This window comes from Lycium barbarum, chromosome 2 (assembly GCF_019175385.1).
Source record: "Lycium barbarum isolate Lr01 chromosome 2, ASM1917538v2, whole genome shotgun sequence".
NCBI classification, from domain to species: domain Eukaryota; kingdom Viridiplantae; phylum Streptophyta; class Magnoliopsida; order Solanales; family Solanaceae; genus Lycium; species Lycium barbarum.
Window position 1 is genome coordinate 18996095 of NC_083338.1, and position 10109 is coordinate 19006203.

The 10109-nt window shown below is 38.2% G+C and overlaps 1 pseudogene; it reads right to left on the reverse strand.

The window, feature by feature from the left end:
• Positions 1 to 557: 557 nt before the first annotated feature.
• Positions 558 to 4031, reverse strand: LOC132629381 (F-box protein CPR1-like; annotated as a pseudogene).
• Positions 4032 to 10109: the final 6078 nt, after the last annotated feature.

Sequence of the window (10109 nt, forward strand, 5' to 3'; positions counted from 1 at the left end):
CTCGTCACGACTCGTCGGTTTGGGTCGTGACATACTTATAGCCTTGAGGCAACAATTCTACACTTAACCCTAGCTGTTATACTTGTTCTTGTGCTAGATACGTATATGTAAATCATGCAATTAAGTCCAAAAAAACTATGGAGTATGAGTCTGAGCTCTAGAAACACCAAATTTGGGATTTGAACATCGAAATGAAGTCGGATTAGAAATCTATATAGTTGGACTCTTAGCTTTATGGGTTACATGGGAACATAAGTTATTTTGGGATTTGGTCATGGGTTTTAGGTTTGATTTTGACTTTGACCTACTCTTAAAATATGAAATTCATATCAATGGATTTGTCTAACTTTGTAGACTATGCATTTGAATAGATCGAGGTCATCTGTTAATTTGAGTGTGGGATGGTGGTTTGAGAAGGGTAAGATATTTATGACAGATATTATCTATAACGGTATACATTTAAAAGTAATTTTTTTTAATGTCTTTCCTCATGTGGTAGTAAAAAATTAACATGTTATGCTGCAAATAACAACAACATCATTACATTACTCATAGAAAGCAAATATTTTTGTTAACTTGAATTAAATATGGAACAACCCACCTATGAAGAAGATTGAACATACGTTTTATTCCTTTTTTTTTTTTTTGGCTAAATTGAACCTTGAAGTTTCTAATTTTTTTGTTATCTAGGTTAGCACAAATAAAAAAAAATATCAATTCTGAGTGCTAGATTAAATATCATTCAAATACATTGTAGCACATAAATTATTTCTAATTTGGTTGCTGCTCATGGTAACAACTAATCACCAAAAGATAAGTGTTAAAACCTTTCAACTAATTGCCAAAGGATAAGTGTTGAAACATTTCACCAAAATTTTCTGTATCTTGAAGACTATGTACTAACTCATCAAAACAAAACAAAACAAAACAAAACAAAAAAAAAAACAAAAAAACAAAAGAGCCATACCATTTCTAAATTCCTTGAGCTTGTGGGCCTTGCCCGTTTTCTTTTGGAACAGAAGTAAAGCTTTCCTTGTAAACTACAACCCTCAAGCTTGAAGGATATCCATGTAAATTAAATTCCTTTACTTCATCCGAAATAAAATTGTAGGAAATCAATTGTCCAGTTCTACTTTGAAGAAGCAATAAATCCTTCCAAACCGTTAAAGGGGATTCAATAGGAAGAGGTCTAATAGTGTATAACTTAATCCAAGAATCATTTACGCCATAATCTTTCACTGTCCAAATATCCATCATATCCACTGTATGATCAATATCACATGTTGGATCACGATAACAAATAAATGTGAGAGACTCAACAAAAATTACAAGGCCATAACACTTCCCATCAAGAACATAACAAGTGTCCGGCATCTTCATATTACGAAATGTATCAGTGCTCATATCAAAACAAAAAATTACCTTTGTATCTGCAGTTGCAAACCAATGAACGACTCCCTTGTAAAAGATCTCTGAACAAGGAACCCAAAACACCAAGGGAAACTCTTCCTCCTCGTAGATTTGTTCTCTCCAAGAATCAATGTCCAAATCATAAATCTCAACTTTGAACCCTCTCACGCAAGGATCCCTGTAGGGATCCGAATATATTTTTGAAATCCTAACGAATTTCTAATTATTCACCGTCAACTCGAAGCCAAATCCTAGACTACAAACATAACGGTTGAAACCCTGTGGACAGCCAAATGGACTGGGTTGAAGCAGGTTGTATTTCCTAGTGGCGGGATTAAGTAAGACAATGCTTTGGGTATCAGTCAGAACAATCAGACCATTGCAAGGCCCCATGAGACTATGAGACAGACTAGCATAACTAGAACATAGATATGGAACTTCCATGTTTGGAGAAATGGGGATAAGATCATCACTATCATCACCACCACAAAGAAAAGACAAGAGATTTTTAAATTCCCCTTCTTCTTCTTGAAGAGATCGTTTAAAGAGAATAAAATGGTCTTTGGTGGTGATGGGGTGCTTGATATGAAGATTGATAAAATAAGAGGATTGTAATAGAGTATACCAAATTTTAGAGATACATCTGTATCGCATTAGAGATTTCACTGTAAGTCTCGAAAGTATATAACTGGGAACCTCTTCGGGTAATTTCTTCATAATTCCATCTGCCATTGTCGATTATTTTCGACAGATGTATTGTGAATTAAAACGTTTGAAATGGAAATTTCTCTGGATAGAAAAAACTTTATCACCTTCTTGAAATTTTTCAATCTCTCATTTAAATTGGATCCAAAAATGTTTTCCTCGGATGTTTGTCTCTCTAACTAACTACCTGTCACATGTGTGTTTTTGTGGTTCTTCTATCGCAACATTTTATTATACATAGAGAGTAACGATAATACCTGTTACACCCCGATATTACTAGGGTGTGATGGGCACCTAACCCTTACTTAGAGCCGAGCGAACCCACTGACTTTTATTACATACATAATCCTTTGGACTTTTTAAATCAAATAAAGATGAAATGCATAGTATAATTTTTAGAAATATTCTTCTTCGTTACTTTCAAATCAAACAAAATCTGTAATCATATGAAACTTATATCATGACACGAATGACACCTCGGCTAATGGAGCCGCTTACTGAACTGACAACCAATACCCACAACTCTGTCTGCAAAGTCTCTAACTTCGAACAAGAAATCATAGCATAGTACGCTGACTCGGCTACACTCCAGGGCCAAATGGAGCTCGCCAACTTCGCTGGAACATCTTCTATAATAGCTTCAACTCATCTGGGTGTACCTGCGCAGTATGAAACGCAGCCTCCGAAGAAGAGGGGTCAGTACGAGCATTGTACTGAGTATGTAAGGCATAAAAGATAACATAATAAAATGGACAGAACATGAACAACAACATAGTAAGGAACATATGGATGGTATAAGAAAAGATACGACTGTAACTGCCTGCCTCTTAAGGCGGAATCATGCATGCTCACTTTTATTTTCCTGTATACATGTCCATATAGCTGCCCGCCTTAGCGGTGACTGCCCGGCCAACTAGGCCCGGTGTATCCATATAGCTATCTGCCTTAGCGGTGACTGCCTGGCCGTATAGGCGCGGTGTAATCATCCATAGCCGCCCACTAGTGGTGTCTGCCCATGCCAAAAGGTCATGGTGTATCCGTATAGCTGCCCGTTTTAGCGGTGACTGCCCGTGCCATATAGACACGGTGTATCCGTATAGCTGCCCGCCTTAGCGGTGACTGCCCGTGCCATATAGACACGGTGTTATTATCTATCATAAGCATGCATAAGAGCCCAACTAAACGCTATAACTTTATCGGAGTGACGTAAGGTCGGAAACCTCCGATTACATTATGGAATAATGAGGATCGTCATGTCTCACCTCGAAAGGACTAGTATTATAAGGCGAGACTATCAATAAAGAATAGCATCAAGAGAATACATAGAATAAGATCATAAGCCTCATAAAACATCTACTTATACACTTTGGGGTCTTTAGAAAATAGAGTCATAACAAAGGAATAGAATTGAAATCAAGAACTAGCTCATTATTCTTATATTCATATTGGCTCCTTAACTTAAGACTTTTAGACATGAAACCATTCTTGTCATAACCATCCTGGACATATTCTCTTCTTTGACAGCATCGTTATCATTACAAAAACATGTCCGTCGTTGTGGTCATAAAATCTTACAAAGTCATGAACCTTTGTTTTGGAAACGTATAGGCATTTTGGAAAACATTTACGGGTTACTAGGAAGAGAATCATGCCAAAGATTCATAAACATCTAGCTTTTGAAAATGAGGAATATATGGAAACACTTATGAAATCATAACATCGGAATCATGCCTTGAAAGAAAGGGACGAGCCTTAACATACCTGTTCCGCGCCCTATTAGCTACGCTTAATTGTCCAAGCTCGCTACCGCTATTCTACATTCAAGAAGGTTAGCGGAACCATTAGATTCATCACCATATACTTGTCTTAATTCTTCAAATAAATTCACTTATGATCTGCCGAAATTTCGGCAGCATCTCCCCTGTAAATACACCATCCCCGAGAATCTAACTCGGCCCAAATCATCAATCAATCAATCCGAGAATACAACTCGGCCAAAGTACCAACAACAATACCAACAATTATGCCAACAATATCAAAAATCAATTCAAGACACATTCTAACATCAACAACCTTCGTCATACAATTCAACGACATTTCATTTATATTCAATTCAATTCATATAATATTCAAAACGACTCAATCAACACACTACTTCACCCGACACCTTCCAAATTCAACAAGAACAATAACAACTTAACTCCTTCTTTCAAATTCAATCACCACAACCCAACTTACAATCTTCCAAACAAATGTCTCACTTCCAAGTTCGTGAATTCCACCAACATTTTACATTAACAACTTCATCCATACAAATATAAGAATTCATGCTAATGTCGCATTAACTTCCACCACGACGCCACAACGATTACAACTTCATTTCAAGCCATTAAATCCTCATTTTACCTCATGGAATCCACAACACAACAATTAAACTACTAAATAAAATCAATTCATTTTCTCTACACAATGCAACTACATTCGGCCATACCACACACACATGCACATTTCATGAACTTCATCCATTTCCACATACTAAAACATACATAAATTGTCTATAGCACATGTAAAAGAAGATTGAATCTTACCTTTCTCCACTTATCGTTTTACTTAGCTAGGTTTGGTAAATCACCCAAACAAATGCTTGGCTTGCTCCAACAACCATTTCATGTTAAAAGGGACCTTCCATTTGGTGGAAATACTAGAAGAGAATATTTTTTTTGGTCAAGAATTCAAAGAGCTAATTTTCCATGGTCTTGGCCGAATGGCCCTTCTAGTTTTCCTCCTTCTTTGTTTTCTTTGTTTCTCCAAATTTCTTGAATTAAAATGATGACCTCTCATATATATATATATAGATATAGTTCTTACAAGCATGTGAGGGGCACATGCCCTCTTCTCCTTTTTTTTTTCTCGAAATTTCTTCCTTTTCTTGAATTTTCTAAAATAACCAAAGAAGACTAGTTGTCTTCTTGTGTAAGCTTGGTCCATATATATTCATTACATGGCCATAAAAGAGTGGGGCCCACACACACACACACTCCCACGTCCAAATGGCCCTTTCATGAATTTTTGTGAACACTTTGGTCCTTTAAGAACATTCTTGAACACTTTGTGAAATTCCCGTTTTGCCCCTAGCCTTCCACAATATTACCATGAGCCATTTTGTGAATTTCCCTTTTTTCCCTTAGCCTCTCTCAATATTTCCATACTACTAATGTTCGTAAATAATATTCATAACCAACTTGTACATTAACATAATTTTGGAAGATGGTCATTCCCTTAACTTACCACGACTACCTTGAAATATCTGAACGTATAAAATACGGGATATAACATCCTCCCCCCCTTTAGAACATTCGTCCTCGAATGTTCAACTGATCTTGTGGGGTGTCGTAATACTTCGGGAGGGTCCCTTTTGTTGTCGTTCTTCTCTTCGTGCTCGTTCCTTGTCCTTCACCCTACTTTCTTTATGATCGAACTCCTCGGTCTTCACACGAGTCCTCATTCCACGTCATGGGTTTCCTTTTCTGGTACTTGAAAATATTGTGATCCCTTTTTGGCCTAATATAATATAGTCTCCCCCCCCCCTTTAAGGGGTTCCTTATATGCCAAAAGCCCTTTATGAAGTCTTCATTTATACCTCATTCCTCATCTTTCTCCCACTCTGTGCCTAACATATCGAAAACTTCTTATCCTAAGTTTTCCTTTTACTTTCCGCCTATATCCTTATTTGTCCACATTTCCACACCCTTCCTTCTACTATTCGTCCTTTCACTTGCTTAGCTCACATGCTCGTAATTCTTGGTTAACTACGTGTTTGTGTTATAGCTGTGCGTCCATTTTCCTTAAGCATTTCACTACTTTGTTCTTAGCACAGAATCCTTACAACCTTCACTCTCCCCATCCTTGTTCATCGAATCTTTAATTATCTTAGTATAGCTACACATTTATTCTTTCATAGATCTCTCACCTCAACATCATCGCAAACCCAGGCTTTCTTTCTCTTACTTCACATTCCCCTATCCTAGTCACTATTCCTTTAGCCCCACTCATCAAAATCGGTTCTCGAACCTCATACACTTCTCTCCTGTTTCCTTTTATCACACTCTATCCCTTTTCACATGGCTACTTTGAGTTCTTACCCAAATAGTGTCATGCTTGCCGGTAATTTCTCTCGGGAGCTTCACTTACTGAGGTTTCTTACCTTTCACCTCCTTCCGACACTTTGATCTCTTTATTTTCCATCTACTCACTCTCTTTCTTTTCCAAATATCGTTATACTAGAATTTCCAATCTTAACCTATAGTAAAAATAATAGCAGTTTACCTGGTAACACTTGTACCAGTTATTTTTACCGTCCCTCGAACTTCGGTACCCTTACTTGATCAATGCCTTCCTTACCGTAGGGCCGGTTGCTAGAACTCACATGTCCACCGATACAATCATATGTGGGATATCCTACGCATTCATATATATATATATATATATATATATATATCTTTACTATCAACTAGCCCACAAAATACTTCCATACGCTATTCAAGCCTATCCTAATTCCCGAGTTGTGGCGCACTCTCTGTCTCTTCACCGATCTAGCCTGCCTCGTCCTACGCGTCTTTTTATGATCTCCAACCATCCCATACACTCTAGTTTCCCTTAGGCTACCCTAACTTCTCATTTGCCTCTCATGTCTCAATTTATAGAATTCTTGCATACTTCCCAGGGGGTCACCCATCCTAAAATTGCCCTCACCTGAGCACGCTTAACCTTGAAACATCGACAGAATCTGGTACCTTAATGCTGATATAATCGCGTCCACTTCCTCGCATAACCTTTATTACATGTTCTGGAGCAAGTCGAGGTCTTACAGATTCCGAGACACTCTCGTAACACGTCCTTTCTTTTGCAATTACCATTTTACCCTTTTCAATTCCCAGTGCTCACTTTTGACTCACTTGCATAACTATCATTCGTCCTGGATTCCCAGATTCCCAATGGTAGCGGTCATACCTTCGTCGCCATGCCAAATCCATAACCTTTCTGAAACAACACATCTCACTTATTGCCTATTTACAGTATTTCCTTTCCACGCTTCCTCCTGTTAGGCGTACCCATTCTGGCAAAACCACTTTTACCGTTCTTACTTTCCAACATCTGTACGTAGCAAATATCGACAGTACCTCACAGAACATACAACTATATGACACATTTCAGCCATCCAGTGCGTCAAGTTTCAGGTAACAGAACAAATATCCCGACTTACCTCTGTGACTTGCCATATCGTCACTTGCCTTCTTCCGTCGATACTAGGCGTCTGCGGAAATCAACGGTTAATATAAGGAATCTTATTTCCTATGACTTGGCTCTATCGCACGATCTAAGACAGAAAGAAGGTCAATAATCCCTAGATGCCCCGCAGCCTCCTGTTTATAAATGTGGCCGGCTTCACACCCATAAACAGGACTCTACTAGACACGACTTTGCAGACAACCCTTAGACCGACCTGCTCTGATACCACTTTGTCACACCCCGATCTTACTAGGGTATGATGGGCACCCGACCCTTACTTAGAGCCGAGCGAACCCACTGACTTTTATTACATACATAATCCTTTGGACTTTTTAAATCAAATAAAGATGAAATGCATAGTAAAATTTTCAGAAATATTCTTCTTCGTTACTTTCAAATCAAACAAAATCTATAATCATATGAAACTTATATCATGACACGAATGACACCTCGGCTGATGGATCCGCTTACTGAACTGACAACCAATACCCACAACTCTGTCTGCAAAGTCTCTAACTTCGAACAAGACATCATAGCATAGTACACTGACTCGGCTACACTCCAGGGCCAAATGGAGCTCGCCAACTTGGCTGGAACATCTTCTATAATAGCTTCAACTCATCTGGGTGTACCTGCGCGGCATGAAACGCAGCCCCCAAAGAAGAGGGGTCAGTACGAGCATTGTACTGAGTATGTAAGGTATAAAAGATAACATAATAAAATGGACAGAACATGAACAACAACATAGTAAGGAACATATGGAAGGTATAAGAAAAGATACGACTGTAACTGCCTGCCTCTTAAGGCGGAATCATGCATGCTCACTTTTATTTTCCTGTATACATGTCCATATAGCTGCCCGCCTTAGCGGTGACTGCCCGGCCAACTAGGCCCGGAGTATCCATATAGCTACCCGCCTTAGCGGTGACTGCCCGGCCATATAGGCGCGGTGTAATCATCCATAGCCGCCCACTAGTGGTGTCTGCCCATGACAAAAGGTCATGGTGTATCCGTATAGCTGCTCGCTTTAGCGGTGACTGCCCGTACCATATAGACACGGTGTATCCGTATAGCTGCCCGCCTTAGCGGTGACTGCCCGTGCCATATAGACACGGTGTTATTATCTATCATAAGCATGCATAAGAGCCCAACCAAACGCTATAACTTTATCGGAGTGACGTTAGGTCGGAAACCTCCGATTACATTATGGAATAATCAGGATCGTCTTGTCTCACCTCGAAAGGACTAGTATTATAAGGCGAGACTATCAATAAAGAATAGCATCAAGAGAATACATAGAATAAGATCATAAGCCTCATAAAACATCTACTCATACAATTTGGGGTCTTTAGAAAATAGATTCATAACAAAGGAATAGAATTGAAATCAAGAACTAGCTCATTATTCTTATATTCATATTGGCTCCTTAACTTAAGACTTTTAGACATGAAACCATTCTTGTCATAACCATCCTGGATATATTCTCTTCTTTGACAGCATCGTTATCATTACAAAAACATGTCCGTCGTTGTGGTCATAAAATCTTACAAAGTCATGAACCTTTGTTTTGGAAAAGTATAGTCATTTTGGAAAACATTTACGGCTTACTAGGAAGAGAATCATGCCAAAGATTCATAAACATCTAACTTTTGAAAATGAGGAATATATGGAAACACTTATGAACTCATAACATCGGAATCATGCCTTGAAAGAAAGGGACGAGCCTTAACATACCTGTTCCGCGCCCTATTAGCTACGCTTAATTGTCCAAGCTCGCTAACGCTATTCTACATTCAAGAAAGTTAGCGCAACCATTAGATTCATCACCATATACTTGTCTTAATTCTTCAAATAAATTCACTTATGATCTGCCGAAATTTCGGCAGCATCTCCCCTGTAAATACACCATCCCCGAGAATCTAACTCGGCCCAAATCATCAATCAATCAATCCGAGAATACAACTCGGCCAAACTATCAACATCAATACCATTAATTATGCCAAAAATATCAACAATCAATTCAAGACACATTCTAACATCAACAACCTTCGTCATACAATTCAACGACATTTCATTTATATTCCATTCAATTCATATAATATTCAAAACGACTCAATCAACACACTACTTCACCCGACACCTTCCAAATTCAACAAGAACAATAACAACTTAACTCCTTCTTTCAAATTCAATCACCACAACCCAACTTACAATCTTCCAAACAAATGTCTCACTTCCAAGTTCATGAATTCCACCAACATTTTACATTAACAACTTCATCCATACAAATATAAGAATTCATGCTAATGTCGCATTAACTTCCACCACAACGCCACAACGATTACAACTTCATTTCAAGCCATTAAATCTTCATTTTACATCATGGAATCCACAACACAACAATTAAACTACTAAATAAAATCAATTCATTTTCTCTACACAATGTAACTACATTCCGCCATACCACACACACATGCACATTTCATGAACTTCATCCATTTCCACATGCTACAACATACATAAATTGTCTATAGCACATGTAAAATAAGATTGAATCTTACCTTTCTCCACTTATCTTTTTACTTAGCTAGGGTTGGTAAATCACCCAAACAAATGATTGCTTGCTCCAACAATCACTTCATGTTAAAAGGGACCTTCCATTTGGTGGAAATACTAGAAGAGAATATTTTTTGATCAAGAATTCA